Genomic DNA, 18,885 nt, shown 5'->3' with positions numbered 1-18,885 from the left:
TGGAAAGAAGGCACAAATAAAGGCTACTATGTCCTAATGCCTGCCAAGGTGTTATTACAAACTAAAATAAAGCTCTTCTCATCCTTATCTTCGATAATTCTAATGCCCCTTATATAGCATATTAAAATTGCTGAAGCATTTTCATAGACATTACTTTTTAAGCCAAAGTAAATTTCCAACGTTGTGCCATGCATGTGATATTTGGAGGACAGTGCACCTGTTCTTTTGCCCCCATTACAACCAGCCGTTGGCTGCCTGCACCTCAATTAGAGACGTGCCCGGCTGACAGCTCTCTGGTCCCACAAAAAGGCCACAGCAGGAGCACAGTGTGACGTTAGCTCTCCAGCCCAGGTGCGGTGAGAAACCCTGAGTCCCGAAAGGAAGTGTTCTGCCTAATATATTAACAGGGTGAGTGGTATATTTTTTCCCTTCCTCTCCTCCTCTTCTTCCTCTTATTTTTTTTTTTTTTTTAATTAACACTCCTTGTTCCCACAAACCTATTTTACTAGATTCGAATTGCCATTTTGTTTCCTTCTACTTTTCATCTACATGAACTTCTGTTGTTCTCACTAGCCCTTCTTTTTCTGTCTTGTAAGTTTTCACCTCTTCTTTTCTATTTCCCAATTCTCTGAACCCTTTATTTTTATTGTCTAACCATGTGCCACAGACTGAATGTTTATGTCCCTCCAAAATTCATCTGTTGAAACCGGACGCCCAATGTAACCGTATTAGGAGGTGGCGCTTTTGGGAGAGGCAGAGCCCTCGTGAACGGGATTAGCGCTCTTCTACAAGAGACCCCAGAAAGGTCCCTTACCCCCTTCCGCCACGTGAGAACACAGTGAAAAGACAGCTGCCTATGAACCGGGAAGCAGATCACCCCCCCTCACCAGCACTGAATCTACCAGCGTCTTGATCTTGGACTTGCAGCCTCCGGAACTGTGAGTGACAAATTTCTGTTGTTTATAAGCCACCTGCTTGGTGGTATTTTGTTAAAGCAGCCTGAACGGACTAACACAACATCTAAAATGTGGTGTCTATAATGGTCCTCTTATTTATTTTTTTAGTGATCATTTGTTTTCTCTTGTTTCATCAGTGTCTCTATTTTATAAATGTTCTATGCCATCATTTCCTCTGTTATTTCAATTATTTTTTCATTTAAAATCTAGATGATCCAAAACCAAAACGAAACAAACAAAAAACCAAGTTCAGAGAATTACACTACAAACACCTGGGCCCACTATTCTGCTAAATTGGCTTCAGATTTTAATTTTCTGGGGAAAAAAAAAAAAAAAAAGGTCAAGCAAGTTCTTTTCTATTCCTGTTTTAATAAAAACAAAGTGTTATCATGAATTGATGTTGAATTTTATCAAGTGCTATATCTGTGTTTTCCAAGATGCTCCCGTTTTTTCCTCTTTTAATCTGTTAATGTGACAAATAACATAAAAGCAATTTTCTAATTTTAAACCATCTTTGCACTCTGCAATTAACCCAATTTGTTCATGATATATTCTTTTATTTCTATATTGCCAAAGCTCAGTTTGCCAAAATTTACTTAGGATTTTTGTAACAATGTTTGCAGATGAGAGCCTTTGTAACTTTCCTTTCTTCCACTATTCTGGTCTGAGTTGGGAAGCATTTCCTCATTTGCTATTTCAGAGTTCTTATATCATCCAGATAATCATTTGTTATACACTTAACACTTCTGGGGTTAGGTTTTTTGGTTGATTTTTAACTACTGATAAAATTCTTCCATGACTTTTGATATTCAGCTTTTCTGTTCCTTTTCCAGTCCCTTTTGATAAGTTATATTTATTTGGGGAAATTGTCCATTTTATGTGTTCCCAGCATTAGCATTAAGCTGTGAATAGCACTCTCTGGTTTTCAAAATCTCTGCTCCCCCTTGGCAAGTTGTCTTATTTAGTCTTAGTGCATTGTGTGTGGTGTCTGTGCCTAATCTCATTTTCTTCCTGCTCCATCTTGCTTGCAGGCCTTACCATTTTATTGCAGTGAATTAGCTTTGGTGTTTATAATCTTCTTTATTGTTTCTTTGTTTTCTATTTTATTAATTTATGATTTCTATTAATTCCTTGTCTCTCCTATTTTCGGGTTCATTCTGCTGAGTGTATATCTCATTCTTTTTCCAGTCTTTTTTTTTTTTTTTTTTGCTAAGCTATGGCATTTAAGATTATAAATATCTCAGTCACTACCACTTTTGATGGACCCTGCATGTTTCTATATGTTTTATTTTCATGATCATTCAGTTACAGACTTATTTTCTAAGTGGAGAAGCAGTTTTGGGTTGTGATAAAGAGGATGGTTCTGTAACCGAAAGTGGCGTCCGGCCGCTCGCTGCTCAAAAGCGCAATACAGAGGCCAGGCTGGCGGAAAGGAAAGTTTGCTTTATTTTGGATGCCCGCAGCCTTGGTGGGGAGGGCGGACTCCTTCCAAAAGCTGACGCCCCCCCCACTGACAGTCAGGGGGCAAGAGCTTTTATAGGTGAAGGGAGGAGGCTACATGCAGAAATGGCACAGTCAGCTCTGACCGTCATCTTGAAATTGGTCATCGGTGGTCTGACCAGCGTCATCTTGATTGTTTCCAGTACAGTTAGTCTTCAGTTCCTGGGTTGGTTTGTTCCTATCTCCTTGAGGCCAGTTCTCGGAATTGTGGCAGCTTATGTCATGGCTACAGTCTGGTCATCATGTGTTAACTCCTTCCGCCTGGTGGGGTTTAGTATCTATAAGACAGCTCACAGGACACGGCTCAGAATATGATCTATAGCCCTTGAGGAGGACCTAAAGGTCCTTGACTTTGCTTTATGACTAAACTATTATTATTTGGTCTCCTTTGACTGTTTTCCTTTGTTTCTGCATTTTCTCACTTCTCTGATTAAACTTATTCTTCGGCTTAAGTTTTCCCACAGACAAAAGGCGGGCTGAGGACCTGGGGGTGGGGGGCCAGGACCGTAGGGTCCTGCTCCGTTTCAGTTCTGCCTCATGGGCAAGTTATTGAACCACTCTGTGCCTCAGTTTCATTATCTGCAAATGGAGACAATGGTAGTTCTTATGGCACAGGGTCTTTACAAGCATTAAATTGGCTAATCCATGAAAGACGCGTTGAAGAGCGCCTGGCACACAGTCATTCCTCAGTTAACATTAGCAATTATCATTCCATTATAATTTTTTATTTACTATGTTTTAGAAGTTCTTTTAAATTTCAAAATATATGAAACTTTGTTGTCTATTTGTTATTAATTTCAAGTTAATAGCATTGAGGTAAGAGAATGGTGGCCAATATGATAAAAATGCTTTGGTATTTGTTGGTATTTGCTTTGTGACCCTAAAATATCTTGCACATATACGTAAAAATTATGTTTATTCTCTGTGGGCCATAGGGTTTTTTATATAGCAATTAGATCACACTTGTTGTGTTATTAAAACATTATATGTCTTTGCTAAACTCTTACCTGCCTGATCTATCAATTACAAAGAGTGATGTGGTTAAAAACCTCTCATTACACTGGTGCTTTTGTTTATTTCTCACACTCATCTGTCAATATTTGCACTTTACATTTGAGGCTATGTTATTAGGTGCATACAATTTCAGAATTATATTTTTAGGTGAATTCATTCATTATTTAACGATTTTCATGATCTCCAATAACGCTTTTCACCTTCAACTCTTTGATGCCCAGTATTGTTATAGCTTACAAGTTTTGTTCTTTTTTGCTTCTGTTTTGGTTTTGGATAGTATATGTTTGGTTTCGGGTTTTTTTGATTCTTTACTTTTAACCTTTCTAGGTCGTTATGATTTAAGTATATCTCTTGAATACAGAATATAGCACAAATTTTTAAAATACAATTTTTAACTGATATTGTATCCATTTATGTTTGTTAGGACTACTGATATATTGGATTTATTTCTACCATCTTATTTTCATGCTACTTTCCATACTTTGCTTCCTATTTCTCCCTTCCCATCTCCTAGCGAATTAATAATTTTCATTACCTCTCTCTTTTATTTTCAACTCGTTTGTAAGTTATGGTTCTGCTTTTATTCTTTAGGAGTTACTCTTACTACACATGATGCATATTTGACTTAAAGCCAAAAGTTAACCAATATCCTTACTCTCTTTTCAAATGTCACCAGGATTTCAAAATGCATTTTAAAATGCCTATAACCTTATATGTTACATTTTCCAGTAGTTTAGCTACAACATTGGTCACATATCCTCAAATTAGTCATTACTGTTGTTGTTAGTTTACATAGCTAGTGCTTTTTAAATTTAGCCAAAATGTATACATTTGTTTGCTTTCTATTTATTCTTGTAATTTGGTCTTTCCTTCTAAGTGTAGTTTTATTCTTCCTGAAGAGGAAAATTAAATGGTGCTTTGGGTAAGAGTCTGTTAAAGTAAATACACTGTCATGGTCCAGGTACCCCCCAAACCAAGAAATGACCATAAACTGACATCCGTGGGCTGGGACCGTGGGTATTTGCCGGATCTACTCTTTCCCTGAGGTTACTGTCTTTCAAGGGCTCCACGTTTACGTGGGGATCTCAGTTCCTACCTCTGCCCACAGGAGGCCCAAGGCCCTGTTTCTTGTACCCACGGGAAAGTTAAACCCAAGTCCCTATTTCCAAGGGACACTTTGCTGCTGCTTCCAGCCACGTGTTCCCGATATTTCTCTGGTAATGCTTTCTTGAGCACTCAGCTCTACATTTTAGAGAACAGTTGTTCCATTTTTATTAGCATTTCTAGCAGTTCTCTGGAGGTGGGTTTTTAATGTATTTCATGCACAATATTATCAAGACCTAAGGCTTAGATCTACAGCTTATGTCAAAAAATGGGATCATATTTTAAATCAAGCCTCCCTCTGTGATACTATTGTATATACCTTTCCTCTCTCCCAAAGGCTTAAGTAAATACTGAAACAAATTACATTAAAATAAAGTCTTAAAATAACTCTTAATAACAACTTTTGCTCTGAGCAGCACCTGTCTCTCACTCCCTCAAAAACGGGAAAAGATCGTTTTTCATGGATGGGTTCCTCTTACACCTTTCCTTTTATTACGTAGACAGTTTCCGAGACACGTTTGTTGATGCTACTGTGAGTTACGGATTCACTTTGAACACTTAAAGTACAAAATGGTTCACAGAAATGAAATGTTTCTGCACTAGAGAGGCAGACTGCCAACAGTTTACAAGAATAGGTTCCGGACTTCCTTCGTGGCGCAGTGGTTAAGAATCCACCTGTCAATGCAGGGGACACGGGTTCGAGCCCTGGTCCAGGAAGATTCCCACATGCCGCGGAGCAACTAAGCCCGTGCGCCACAACTACTGAGCCTGCGCGCATAGAGCCTGTGCTCCACAACAACAGAAGCCACTGCAATGAGAAGCCCGCGCATGGTAACAAAGAGTAGCCCCTGCTTGCCGCAACTAGAGAAAGCCTGCACGCAGCAACGAAGACCCAATGCAGACAAAAATAAATAAATTAAAAAAAACAAAACCTTAAAAAAAAAAAAAAAGAATAGGTTCCGGCAAACCCCTTTCCCAAGACCCTATGAACAAGGTGTTCCTTGTGTGGAATATTTATTACAAACTCCTGACACACTGGAGATGTCAACTGCTCTTCAGAAGACCTGTTCTTTAGCACTAAGTTATGTACAGTGGCTGTCCCCAAGGGTCTAATTTTATCCTTTCACGGGTCAGACATACGCACACACACGTTTCTAAAAAAAAAATCAGCGTCTCTGGAAAAGACTCTTTTTAAAAAAATTTATTTTATTTATTTATTTTTGGCCGTGTTGGGTCTTTGTTGCTGCGCCCGGGCTTTCTCTAGTTGCGGTGAGTGGGGAGCTACTCTTTGTTGCGATGAGCGGGCTCAGTAGTTGTGGTGCACGGCACGGGCTTAGTTGCTCCGTGGCACGTGGGATCTTCCCGGAACCAGGGCTTGAACCCGTGTCCCCTGCATTGACAGGTGGATGGAAAAGACTCTTGTTGGGCTCAATTCTCTCCTTATAGCCAAGGAAGGAGAAATAGCAATAGAAAGAGAAAGAAAAACCAACCCCCCTCCCCCCCATTGATGTGCCCCTGCTCTGATCAAGAGAAAGAAAAGACTTTTCTAGTTCATGAAAATCAGTATCTTAGAAAGGTCTGGGCGGCTCAAGGGGAAAATCACCACAGCCAAACATTACGGGCTCCATCTTCACGTTTCTCACAATGAGTAAAATGCCATCATGTTTTTTATTGATGCTTTGAGCCATATAACAGATACAGACGTAGAGTTCAACACAAGCACAGGTGTAACAATGACCCAAGTCAAGAAACAGCAAATGATGGTTGTCAGAGAGCAGCTCCCTAACCATCATTTCCTGGTCGCCCCCCTGCCCCTTCCTCCCTATGCAGGTCACGCTCTCATTATTTCCCCCCAAATATGCATTCCCAACAATACAAAATAGCTTTGCCTATTTATGAACATCATATGGACTTTTAAATAAAATCATGATGTTTATATTCTTTTGTGACATGTTTCCCCCTTAGCATTGGTTCGTCCAGGTTGTCATGTGTAGCTGTAATTCATTCATTAGCGCTGCAATATAGTAATCGCCCTCTGACTCTACCAGAATTTACTTTCTTATTCTATTGTTGAGCCATCATATTTTATGGCGATAACCTCCTCCAAATCCTTGATGTTGACCATGTGCTTCCCAACTCCTCACCCCAGGGGAGAGCATCCAGCTCTTTAGATGCTGTGGGCATGGCATTTATTATTTTGGTCTTTCACACTCAAGAGAATCTGAAGTTGTTTATATTTTATTTGAAGTTCTTGGAATGCAAAAAGTTGCTTGGTTACTAGTGAATAATATTTTTCAAGGTTTTTTTTCACCAGAAATCACAGCATTCATCTCAGATAAGGCACATGGTGAGTGGCCAGCAAATTCCTGTGGGTGATAATACTGGTGACGCCTGCCTGGTTGGTCACCAGAAACACATTCAAGCAGAGTTTTGACTTAGATATTTGTTAAGCACATCTTTCCTTTCCACGCTGAACTGAAATTATTTAGGTTAAAAGAAGTTCACCTGATACTTTTTAAATTTTTATTTATTTATGTATTTATTTATTATTTTTATTTTATTTTTATTTTTTGCTGCACCTTGCAGCTTGCGGGATCTCAGTTCCCCAACCAGGTTCTGAATCCAGGCCACAGCAGTGAAAGCCCTGAACCCTAACCACTAGGTCACCAGGGAACTCCCCACCTGATGCTTTTTAACAACCGAAAAATTGTGAACGTAGCAGTGTCATGAAGAGGAATGAAAGAAAAATCAAGCTCCAGATCCACTTTGAAACCCCGTCTGTTGGTGGTCTCTTTAGCTCTGTCACCTTCCCCCACAATGCCCGGCAGCTTGTGTGGTGTCACTTGCTGCCAACTCCAAATCCACCAGGGCCAACGGACAGGAGAAATCTTAGAGCTATTTTGGTGGGAGGCTGCGAGGTTTCCAGCAAACCATTAGTTGCTTTTTCCACAATATTGTCTGATTGAATAATCTACAGCAGTAAAGTCCTTTTAACTTTTTCTTTTCCTTCTTAACTATGAAATATATCAAATATATATGATATCTAAAATATCTGTACAGTTCAAGAGAGTAATAAGGCAAACATCCGTATATAACCCGAACCAAGAAACAGAACGTAGGCGGCACCCAAAAGTCCCTCCCTCATCCCCTCCTGTCCCCAGTAGAAACGACTGCCGTTTATTTTGACGTTTCTAAGAATCATTTCCTTGCTTTTTTTTTTTTTGCAGTTTTATCATCTATGAAAGCATAGTTTTTCCTGTTTTTGAATTTTATGTAAGTGGAATTATATTGTATGTATTATTTTGTGACGTGCTTCTTTTTTTTAATTGTGGTATAATACACATAGTATAAAATTTACCACCTTAACCATATTTAAGTGTACAGTTTGTGGCATTAAGTACAGTCACATTATTATGCTATCATCACCACTATCCATCCACAGAGCTCTTTTTGTCTCACAAAGTGAAACTCTGTACCTGTTACACAATAATTCCTCATTCCCCACTCCCCGCAAGCTCCTAGCAACCACCATTCTACTTCTGTCTCTATGAATTTTACTCATCTAGGTACCTCAAATAAGGGGAGTCATGCAGTATTTGTCCTTTATTGACTGGTTTATTTTGCTTAGCATAATGTCCTCAAGGTCTCCATGCTGTAGCATGTATCAGAATTTCATTACTTTTTTTTTTTCACACACACACACTGTATTTTATTTTTACAAGAGATAAATAGACTGACACCAAGCATTGTACATGGATGACCACAACAAAAGCAACAATGATTGCAATTACCAAACATGAAACACACTCATACTATGTCATAATATTGACATTCAGTCCAGTAATCCTCCACTGTAACAGCTCCTTTACTTTGCAGTGAAAATTGATTTGTATATTCTTTGCCTCTGAGTCCTTGTTGGATTTTTTTTTTTTTAATTCAGACAGAAAGTCACAAAAATTATACTCATCCTCATCAGTTCACTCAGTCCCATGTAATTAATTTTTTTTTTCATCTTGATCTTTTGTTAGCACTTTTACGAGTTCATCAGTTTTTCATTAGAGTTCTGAAAATGCTTATTCATTCAGTTCAGCAGTACAGTCAGTTACCAGAAACCTGTACTTGTCAGAGTCTTTTCCATGAATTTCTTAAAGATGAAACCCTTTTATAGGAACATATTTGCAAAAGCATCATAGTACACACAGAACTGTCTGTAAATGACAAAAGACTTAAAAATGACCACAGTTAAAAATTTGATGAAAGTTCATAATAATGCAGTTGACAAGAAAATTAGTTATTTCTGAGATATACATTTTAAGGTAATAACTAGGATTATGACTTATAACATTATACCAGACCATATAAGATTTTTAGAAATTTCATGTAATATCTGAAACATTTATATTAACATATTTCCATACAAATAATGCAATGAAAGTTTAGTATTAGTTGTTTTGTTTGTTTGTTTTTTTATACTGCAGGTTCTTATTAGGCATCACTTTTATACACATCAGTGTATACATGTCAATCCCAATCGCCCAATTCAGCACACCACAATCCCCACCCCACCGCAGTTTTCCCCCCTTGGTGTCCATATGTCCGTTCTCTACATCTGTGTATCAACTTCTGCCCTGCAAACCAGCTCATCTGTACCATTTTTCTAGGTTCCACATACATGCGTTAATATACGATATTTGTTTTTCTCTTTCTGACTTACTTCAATCTGTATGACAGTCTCTAGATCCATCCACGTCTCAACAAATGACTCAATTTCGTTCCTTTTTATGGCTGAGTAATATTCCATTGTATATATGTACCACATCTTCTTTATCCATTCGTCTGTCGATGGGCATTTAGGTTGCTTCCATGACCTGGCTATTGTAAATAGTGCTGCAGTGAACATTCGGGTGCATGTGTCTTTTTGAATTACAGTTTTCTCTGGGTATATGCCCAGTAGTGGGATTGCTGGGTCATATGGTAATTCTATTTTTAGTTTTTTAAGGAACCTCCATATTGTTCTCCATAGTGGCTGTATCAGTTTACATTCCCACCAACAGTGCAAGAGGGTTCCCTTTTCTCCACACCCTCTCCAGCATTTGTTGTTTGTAGATTTTCTGATGATGCCCATTCTAACTGGTGTGAGGTGATACCTCATTGTAGTTTTGATTTGCATTTCTCTAATAATTAGTGATGTTGAGCACCTTTTCATGTGCTTTGTGGCCGTCTATATGTCTTCTTTGGAGAAATGTCTATTTAGGTCTTCTGCCCATTTTTGGATTGGGTTGTTTGTTTCTTTAATATTGAGCTGAACGAGCTGTTTATATATTTTGGAGATTAATCCTTTGTCCGTTGATTCGTTTGCAAATATTTTCTCCCATTCTGAGGGTTGTCTTTTTGTCTTGTTTATGGTTTCCTTTGCTGTGCAAAAGCTTTGAAGTTTCATTAGGTCCCATTTGTTTATTTTTGTTTTTATTTCCATTACTCTAGGAGGTGGATCCAGAAAGATCTTGCTGTGATTTATGTCAGAGTGTTCTTCCTATGTTTTCCTCTAAGAGTTTTATAGTGTCCAGTCTTACATTTAGGTCTCGAATCCATTTTGAGTTTATTTTTGTGTATGGTGTTAGGGAATATTCTAATTTCATTCTTTTACATGTAGCTGTCCAGTTTTCCCAGCACCACTTATTGAAGAGACTGTCTTTTCTCCATTGTATATCTTTGCCTCCTTTGTCATAGATTAGTTGACCATAGGTGTGTGGGTTTATCTTTGGGCTTTCTATCTTGTTCCATTGATCTATGTTTCTGTTTTTGTGCCAGTACCATATTGTCTTGATTACTGTAGCTTTGTAGTATAGTCTGAAGTCAGGGAGTCTGATTCCTCCAGCTCCGTTTTTTTCCCTCAAGACTGCTTTGGCTATTCGGGGTCTTTTGTGTCTCCATACAAATTTTAAGATGATTTGTTCTAGTTCCGTAAAAAATGCCATTGGTAATTTGATAGGGATTGCATTGAATCTGTAGATTGCTTTGGGTAGTATAGTCATTTTCACAATGTTGATTCTTCCAATCCAAGAACATGGTATATCTCTCCATCTGTTGGTATCATCTTTAATTTCTTTCATCAGTGTCTTATAGTTTTCTGAATACAGGTCTTTTGTCTCCCTAGGTAGGTTTATTCCTAGGTATTTTATTCTTTTTGTTGCAATGGTAAATGGGAGTGTTTCCATAATTTCTCTTTCAGATTTTTCATCATTAGTGTATAGGAATGCAAGAGATTTCTGTGCATTAATTTTGTATCCTGCAACTTTACCATATTCATTAATTAGCTCTAGCAGTCTTCTGGTGGCAGTTTTAGGATTCTCTATGTGTAGTATCATGTCATCTGCAAACAGTGACAGTTTTACTTCTTCTTTTCCAATTTGTATTCCTTTTATTTCTTTTTCTTCTCTAATTGCCGTGGCTAGGACTTCCAGAACTATGTTGAATGATAGTGGTGAGAGTGGACATCCTTGTCTCGTTCCTGATCTTAGAGGAAATGCTTTCAGTTTTTCACCATTGAGAATGATGTTTGCTGTGGGTTTGTCATATATGGCCTTTATTATGTTGAGGTAGGTTCCCTCTATGCCCACTTTCTGGAGAGTTTTTATCATAAATCGGTGTTGAATTTTGTCAAAAGCTTTGTCTGCATCTATTGAGATGATCATATGGTTTTTATTCTTCAATTTGTTAATATGGTGTATCACATTGATTGATTTGCGTATATTGAAGAATCCTTGCATCCCTGGGATAAATCCCACTTGATCGTGGTGTATGATCCTTTTAATGTGTTGTTGGATTCTGTTTGCTAGTATTTCGTTGAGGATTTTTGCATCTATATTCATCAGTGATATTGGCCTGTAATTTTCTTTTTTTGTAGTGTCTTTGTCTGGTTTTGGTATCAGGGTGATGGTGGCCTCATAGAATGAGTTTGGGAGTGTTCCTTCCTCTGCAAGTTTTTGGAAGAGTTTGAGAAGGATAGGTGTTAGCTCTTCTCTAAATGTTTGATAGAATTCACCTGGGAAGCCATCTGGTCCTGGACTTTTGTTTGTTGGAAGATTTTTAATCACAGTTTCAATTTCATTGCTTGTGATTGGTCTGTTCATATTTTCTGTTTCTTCCTGGTTCAGTCTTGGAAGGTTATACCTTTCTAAGAATTTGCCCATTTCTTCCAGGTTGTCCATTTTATTGGCATAAAGTTGCTTGTAGTAGTCTCTTAGGATGCTTTGTATTTCTGCGGTGTCTGTTATAACTTCTCCTTTTTCATTTCTGATTTTATTGATTTGAGTCCTCTCCCTCTTTTTCTTGATGAGTCTGGCTAATGGTTTATCAACTTTGTTTATCTTCTCAAAGAACCAGCTTTTAGTTTTATTGATCTTTGCTATTGTTTTCTTTGTTTCTATTTCATTTATTTCTGCTCTGATCTTTATGATTTCTTTCCTTCTGCTAACTTTGGGTTTTGTTTGTTCTTCTTTCTCTAGTTTCTTTAGGTGTAAGGTTAGATTGTTTACTTGAGATTTTTCTTGTTTCTTTAGGTAGGCTTGTAGAGCTATAAACTTCCCTCTTAGAACTGCTTTTGCTGCATCCCATAGGTTTTGGGTCATCGTGTTTTCATTGTCATTTGTCTCTAGGTATTTTTTGATTTCCTCTTTGATTTCTTCAGTGATCTCTTGGTTATTTAGTAACGTATTGTTTAGCCTCCATGTGTTTGTCTTTTTAACGTTTTTTTCCCTGTAATTCATTTCTAATCTCATAGCATTGTGGTCAGAAAAGATGCTTGATATGATTTCAATTTTCTTAAATTTACTGAGGCTTGATTTGTGACCCAAGATGTGATCTATCCTGGAGAATGTTCCGTGCGCACTTGAGAAGAACGTGTAATCTGCTGTTTTTGGATGGAATGTCGTATAAATATCAATTAAATCTGTCTGGTCTATTGTGTCATTTAAAGCTTCTGTTTCCTTATTTATTTTCATTTTGGATGATCTGTCCATTGGTGTAAGTGAGGTGTTAAAATCCCCCACTATTATTGTGTTACTGTCAATTTCCTCTTTTATGGCTGTTAGCAGTTGCCTTATGTATTGAGGTGCTCCTATGTTGGGTGCATATATATTTATAATTGTTATATCTTCTTCTTGGATTGATCCCTTGATCATTATGTAGTGTCCTTCTTTGTCTCTTGTAACATTCTTTACTTTATAGAAGATAACCCCGACTTCAGGGCTGCTTTTTTTTTTTTTTTATAGCCTTACCTAAATTCAACAGCTGTGGTATTTTTATAAATTTATTTATTTATTTATTTATTTATTTATTTATTTTTGGCTGTGTTGGGTCTTCGTTTCTGTGTGAGGGCTTTCTCCAGCTGCAGCGAGCGGGGGCCACTCTTCATTGCGGTGCGCGGGCCTCTCACCATCGCAGCCTCTCCCGCTGCGGAGCACAGGCTCCAGACGCGCAGGCCCAGCAGTTGTGGCTCACGGGCCCAGCTGCTCCGCGGCACGCGGGATCCTCCCGGACCGGGGCACGAACCCGCGTCCCCCGCATTGGCAGGTGGACTCCCAACCACTGCGCCACCAGGGAAGCCCCAACATTCTTTACTTTAAAGTCTATTTTATCTGATATGAGTATAGCTACTCCAGCTTTCTTTTGATTTCCATTTGCATGGAATATCTTTTTCCATCCCCTCACTTTCAGTCTGTATGTGTCCCTAGGTCTAAAGTGGGTCTCTTGTAGACAGCATATATATGGGTCTTGTTTTTGTATCCATTCAGCAAGCTTGTGTCTTTTGGTTGGAGCATTTAATCCATTCACGTTTAAGGTAATTATCGATATGTATGTTCCTATGACCATTTTCTTAATTGTTTTGGGTTTGTTTTTGTAGGTCCTTTTCTTCTCTTGTGTTTCCCACTTAGAGAAGTTCCTTTAGCATTTGTTGTACAGCTGGTTTGGTGGTGCTGAATTCTCTTAGCTTTTGCTTGTCTGTAAAGCTTTTGATTTCTCCATCAAATCTGAATGAGATCCTTGCCGGGTAGAGTAATCTTGGTTGTAGGTTCTTCCCTTTCATCACTTTAAGTATATCATGCCACTCCCTTCTGGCTTGTAGAGTTTCTGCTGAGAAATCAGCTGTTAACCTTATGGGAGTTCCCTTGTATGTTATTTGTCGTTTTTCCCTTGCTGCTTTCAATAATTTATCTTTGTCTTTAATTTTTGCCATTTTGATTACTATGTGTCTCGGTGTGTTTCTCCTTGGGTTTATCCTGTATGGGACTCTCTGCACTTCCTGGAGTTGGGTGGCTATTTCCTTTCCCATGTTAGGGAAGTTTTCGACTATAATCTCTTCAATTATTTTCTCTGGCCCTTTCTCTCTCTCTTCTCCTTCTGGGACCCCTATAATGCGAATGTTGTTGCGTTTAATGTTGTCCCAGAGGTCTCTTAGGCTGTCTTCATTTCTTTTCATTCTTTTTTCTTTAGTCTGTTCCGCAGCAGTGAATTCCACCATTCTGTCTTCCAGGTCACTTATCCGTTCTTCTGCCTCAGTTATTCTGCTATTGATTCCTTCTAGTGCAGTTTTCATTTCAGTTATTGTATTGGTCATCTCTGTTTGTTTGTTCTTTAATTCTTCTAGGTCTTTGTTAATCATTTCTTGCATCTTCTCAATCTTTGCCTCCATTCTTATTCCGAGGTCCTGGATCATCTTCACTATCATTATTCTGAATTCTTTTTCTGGAAGGTTGCCTATCTCCACTTCATTTAGTTGTTTTTCTGGGGTTTTTTCTTGTTCCTTCATCTGATATATAGCCCTCTGCCTTTTCATCTTGATTATCTTTCTGTAACTGTGGGTTTTGGTCCACAGGCTGCAGGATTGTAGTTTTTCTTGCTTCTGCTCTCATTACTTTTTAAAGCTGAAAAACATTCCATTGTATATATGTATACCGCATTTTGATTACCTATTTATCCATTGATGGATACTTGGGTTTCTTCCACATTTTGGCTGTTGTGAATAATGCTGCTATGAACATGGATGTACAAATATCTCTTAGAGTCCTTGCTTTCAATTCTTTTGAGTATATATACAAAAGAGGAATTGCTGGATCACATGGTAGTTCTAGTTTTAATTGTTTGAGGCACTGCCACACTGCCTTCCACAGCAGTAGCACTGCTTTACATTCCCACCAACAGTGCACAAAGGTTCCAATCTCTCCACATTCTTATCAACACTTGTTATTTTCTGTTTTTTTTTTTAATAGTGGCCATACTGATGGATGTAAGGTAGCATCTCACTAGTGTTGATTTGCACTAATGATTAATAATGTTGAGCATTTTTTTCATGTGCCTATTGCCATTTGTGTATCATTTTTGGATAAATGTTTATTCAAGAACTTTCTCCATGTTTTAATCGGGTTGCTTGTTTTTTTGTTGTTGTGTTGCAGAAGTTCTTTACATAGTCTGGATATTAACCCCTTATCATATATATAATTTGCAAATGTTTCTCCCATTCTGTAGGTTGGTTTTTTTTTTTAATTTTTATTTATTTATATTTATTTTTGGCTGTGTTGGGTCTTCGTTTCTGTGCGAGGGCTTTCTCTAGTTGCGGCAAGCGGGGGCCCCTCTTCATCGTGGTGCGCGGGCCTCTCACTGTCGCAGCCTCTCTTGTTGCGGAGCACAAGCTCCAGACACGCAGGCTCAGTAGTTGTGGCTCACGGGCCTAGTTGCTCTGTGGCATGTGGGATCTTCCCAGACCGGGGCTCGAACCCGTGTCCCCTGCATTGGCAGGCAGATTCTCAACCGCTGCGCCACCAGGGAAGCCCTGTAGGTTGGTTTTTTTTCTAATTTTGTCCTTTGATGCACAGAAGTCTTTAATTTTGATCTAATTTTTTGTCTGTGTTTTTGGTAACATATCCAAGAAATCTTTGTCAAGTCCAGAGTTCAAGAAGCTTTTCCCCTATGTTTTCTTCGAAGAGTTTTATAGTTTTAGATCTTAGTTTTATAGTTTTAGGTCTTTGATTCATTTTGAGTTAATTTTTGTGTATGGTGTAAGGTAAGAGTCCATCTTCATTCTCTGCTGTCTATACCCAGTTTTCCCATCACATTTGTTGAAGAGACTGTCCTTTTCTCATTGAATGGTTGTCGACAATCATTTGACTGTACATGTAAGGGTTTATTTCTTGGCTGTCTATTCTATTCCATTGGTCTATATGTCTGTCTTTCTGCCAGCACTAAACTTTTGTGATTACTAGAGGTTTTTAGTAAGTTTTGAAACCAGGATGTGTGAGACCTCCAACTTTTTCTTCTTTTTCAAGATTATTTTGAGTATTCAGGGTCCCTTGGGATTCCATATGAATTTTAGGATATGACCTGCTTCTTTCCTCAAACGTCAAATGCTTGTGAGTTTCTCCTGGGTTGCACATAGTGGTAGTTCATTTGCTTCCAAGGCCACCTTTATCCAGTCTACTGTTGTTGGACATTTGGGTCCTTTCCATTGAGCTACCAAGAACAGGGCTGCTATGCACGTTCTTACACAAATCTCCTGGCATAGATATGTGACAGTTTCTCTAGGATGTATGCCTAGGCATGGAATTAGTGAGTCACATGGTATGTTCATATTCAACTTTACAGAGTAGTGTCTAACTATTTCCTAAAGGGTTGATACCTATTTACGCTCCCACTAACAGTATGTAAGAAATCCCATTGCTCCACATCTTCATATATTTACCAAATTTTGTTTATTACAGCAAAAATATTAGAAGCAATTTAAATATCTATCAATGGGCAGTTGGCTAGATAAATTATGATAGTTATAGAGTGGGATATTTTTCAACCATTAAAAATGACAAGGACAGCTAAGTTTTATTGAGCTAGGCACTTTACATACATCATCTAATTTGTTCCTTACAACAGCTCCATGAAGTAAATATTATTATTCTACCCTTGTTACAGGAAAAGAAACTGAGACACAAAGATAAAAAATTGCTCACCCAGTTTCACATAGCTCATAAATAGAGGCCAGGATTCATTCCAAGGCAAACTGACTCTGTAGCTATTATAAAGTGGTCCAAAATAAAATTTTAAAATCTAACAAAAGTAATCAAGAAAACCAGAAATAAGCAAATCCCTTTAGTCTTCAGGCTACCTAACCTTTATACACAATTTTGTGGATTTCTTTTCACCGAAGCTCACAAAAGAAATACAAATTTTCCTCCATTGCCACTCTTTGAGGCACAATCAAAAGGGTTATGTCATTCGAAGAGTTACTAAAAGTCAAAATAACACTGGAAATATATTTCTCATGCCTAACAACAGAGCCATTCAAAGTCCTTTTTGTTTGCAAAATACTCAAAATGTAATACATTTACGCTTTGTCAATCAGCTCCAACATGTAAGTAGTTTTTAGAAACTGGAAGAGGACTTCACTGGTGGCGCAGTGGTTGGGAATCTGCCTGCCAATGCAGGGGACATGGGTTCAAGCCCTGGTTCAGGAAGATCCCACATGCCACAGAGCAACTAAGCCCGTGCACTACAACTACTGAGCCTGCACTCTAGAGCCTGCGAGCCACACCTACTGAGCCCACGTGCCACAACTACTGAAGCCCGCGCACCTAAAGCCCATGCTCCACAACAAGGGAAGCCACCACAATGAGAAGCCCACGCACCACGATGAAGAGTAGCGCCCACTCGCCGCAACTAGAGAAAGCCCACGCACAGCAACGAAGACCCAACGCAGCCAAAAAAAAAAAAAAAAGAAATTGGAAGGGCCACCAGCTCCTGTTTTAGAAATCCTCTCTGTCTGCCAATATCCCTTCCTTTTCACCCCATCGCCTCTTCTTCTCAGCTGATGGCCTCATGTCCTGCTTCATAAAGACAGGCAATAGACACCATGTGGGCACCACCCCAACTTCCTGTCCCCTAAAGTAGAAGCTCCCAGATCTGCTGTCCTCCCCTCCTCCTTGCACAGCAGAGAGCATCTCTCCCTGTAGCAAAAGTCCCCCCCGCCCGCCGTGCTCTCCACCCATCACTTCCCCCTCCCTCAGGAAGCCCCGTGCACCAATGATCCCTTCTCCTTCCACTTCTCCTTCTCCATTCAGCCTTTCCCATAAGCGTATATTCCTGCTCTGGTAGCTCCCACCTTAACAAACAGGTAGACAAAGGATGAACTGGACATCCGGTTAAGATGGTGCAGCGTGTTCGTGCTCTGATGCACTCTTTTTCTCGAAACGTATAGTAATGAGAGAGAAAATATAAAAACAGAAACCAGAAATGCAAGCTGAGCTCAAAAACAAGAAAACATCACTATGGACCCAAAACAGAACAGACCTGCAAAGCAATAGGCCAGCTGGGCTCCAGATCCAGATGAGGGTGATGAGGTGGAAGGATGCTAAACAAGGCCAAGAGCTAAGCCAGGCTCGGGGCCGAAGCTGGAGCCGAAGCTGTGACACCGCCGGCTCCTGGAAGGAGGTGGAAGCAAATTGTTCCTGAACCTTCTATCAACCACATCTTTTATTTGCTGTGTTCTGATGATTTTGACCTCTGGGGCCCAGCTGACCTTGGCAAGACTGCCCCCCACCCAAAGGTTAGACAATTCCTAAAGATGGTAAACATCTCTACCAGGACCCAGTAACGTGCTAGGGACTTTCTCAAGGAGCATATAATTCTCTGCTACGAATGGCAAGGCCCTGCTCTGGAATCCCAGGGGCCTGCACTGTGATTCTCCCACTGGGGCTTGCAGCAAGCTGCACGCCGCATCTTTTCTCACCACTGGCACCTCCAACCCCACAGGTTCTGCTGCATCATATGGCCCAAGTAAGGCTGCTTGCACCACCAGAGCCTGAACCTGTGCCAGAGCCCTTTCTGCTCCACTCAAAGCTGGCAGCCTTCACGCCATCTAGTAGATGGAGGTGACAGTATTCTCAGCTGTGGAATGCACTGCTTCCAGAACCCAAGGGTATCCCACCAGGGGCGGTGCTTCCTTCCCTGTGGTAGGGATGTTATTTTAGAGGAGATGTCCCAGGATGTGCCAGATCTCTGAGCTCTAAAGTCTTCTGTCCAATGGCAGGGCTCTGAGTCTTCCCAGGGTTCATTTCCCACCCTCTAGAGTATGTGTGTCTCACAGAGAGACTTCTTGGTCATCCCGTCTCATTGAAGTGAGACCATCCGTCCATCCCAGCATTTCCTGACTCTACCGTTGGCCTGGGTACCTCAGGCCTTTCCACTTAGCTGCGTATTGGTCATCCCTTTCTCCAGGCTTCCAGGAGCCACCCCAGCAAGGAATTCTCGCCATCCCCTGGGGTCC

At 39.6% G+C, this 18,885-nt stretch overlaps 1 protein-coding gene across 9 annotated transcripts in view; it reads right to left on the bottom strand.

The window, feature by feature from the left end:
- Positions 1–18,885, bottom strand: part of LOC309651345 (uncharacterized protein) — a 217,899-nt gene that overhangs the window by 172,397 nt on the left and 26,617 nt on the right. Inside the window, exon 3 of one of the 9 annotated variants that reach the window (XR_014258022.1) lies at positions 6–5,964. The exons of the other annotated variants lie outside the window; for them this stretch is intronic. The gene's annotated coding sequence lies outside the window, so the exon portion shown is untranslated. Of the gene's footprint in view, positions 1–5; positions 5,965–18,885 lie in introns of those variants that run through there. 9 annotated transcript variants of the gene reach the window in all.

The sequence above is a fragment of the Balaenoptera physalus genome (assembly GCF_965194825.1).
Source record: "Balaenoptera physalus genome assembly, chromosome: 21".
NCBI classification, from domain to species: Eukaryota; Metazoa; Chordata; class Mammalia; order Artiodactyla; family Balaenopteridae; genus Balaenoptera; species Balaenoptera physalus.
This window is presented reverse-complemented; position numbering and strand designations above follow the sequence as displayed.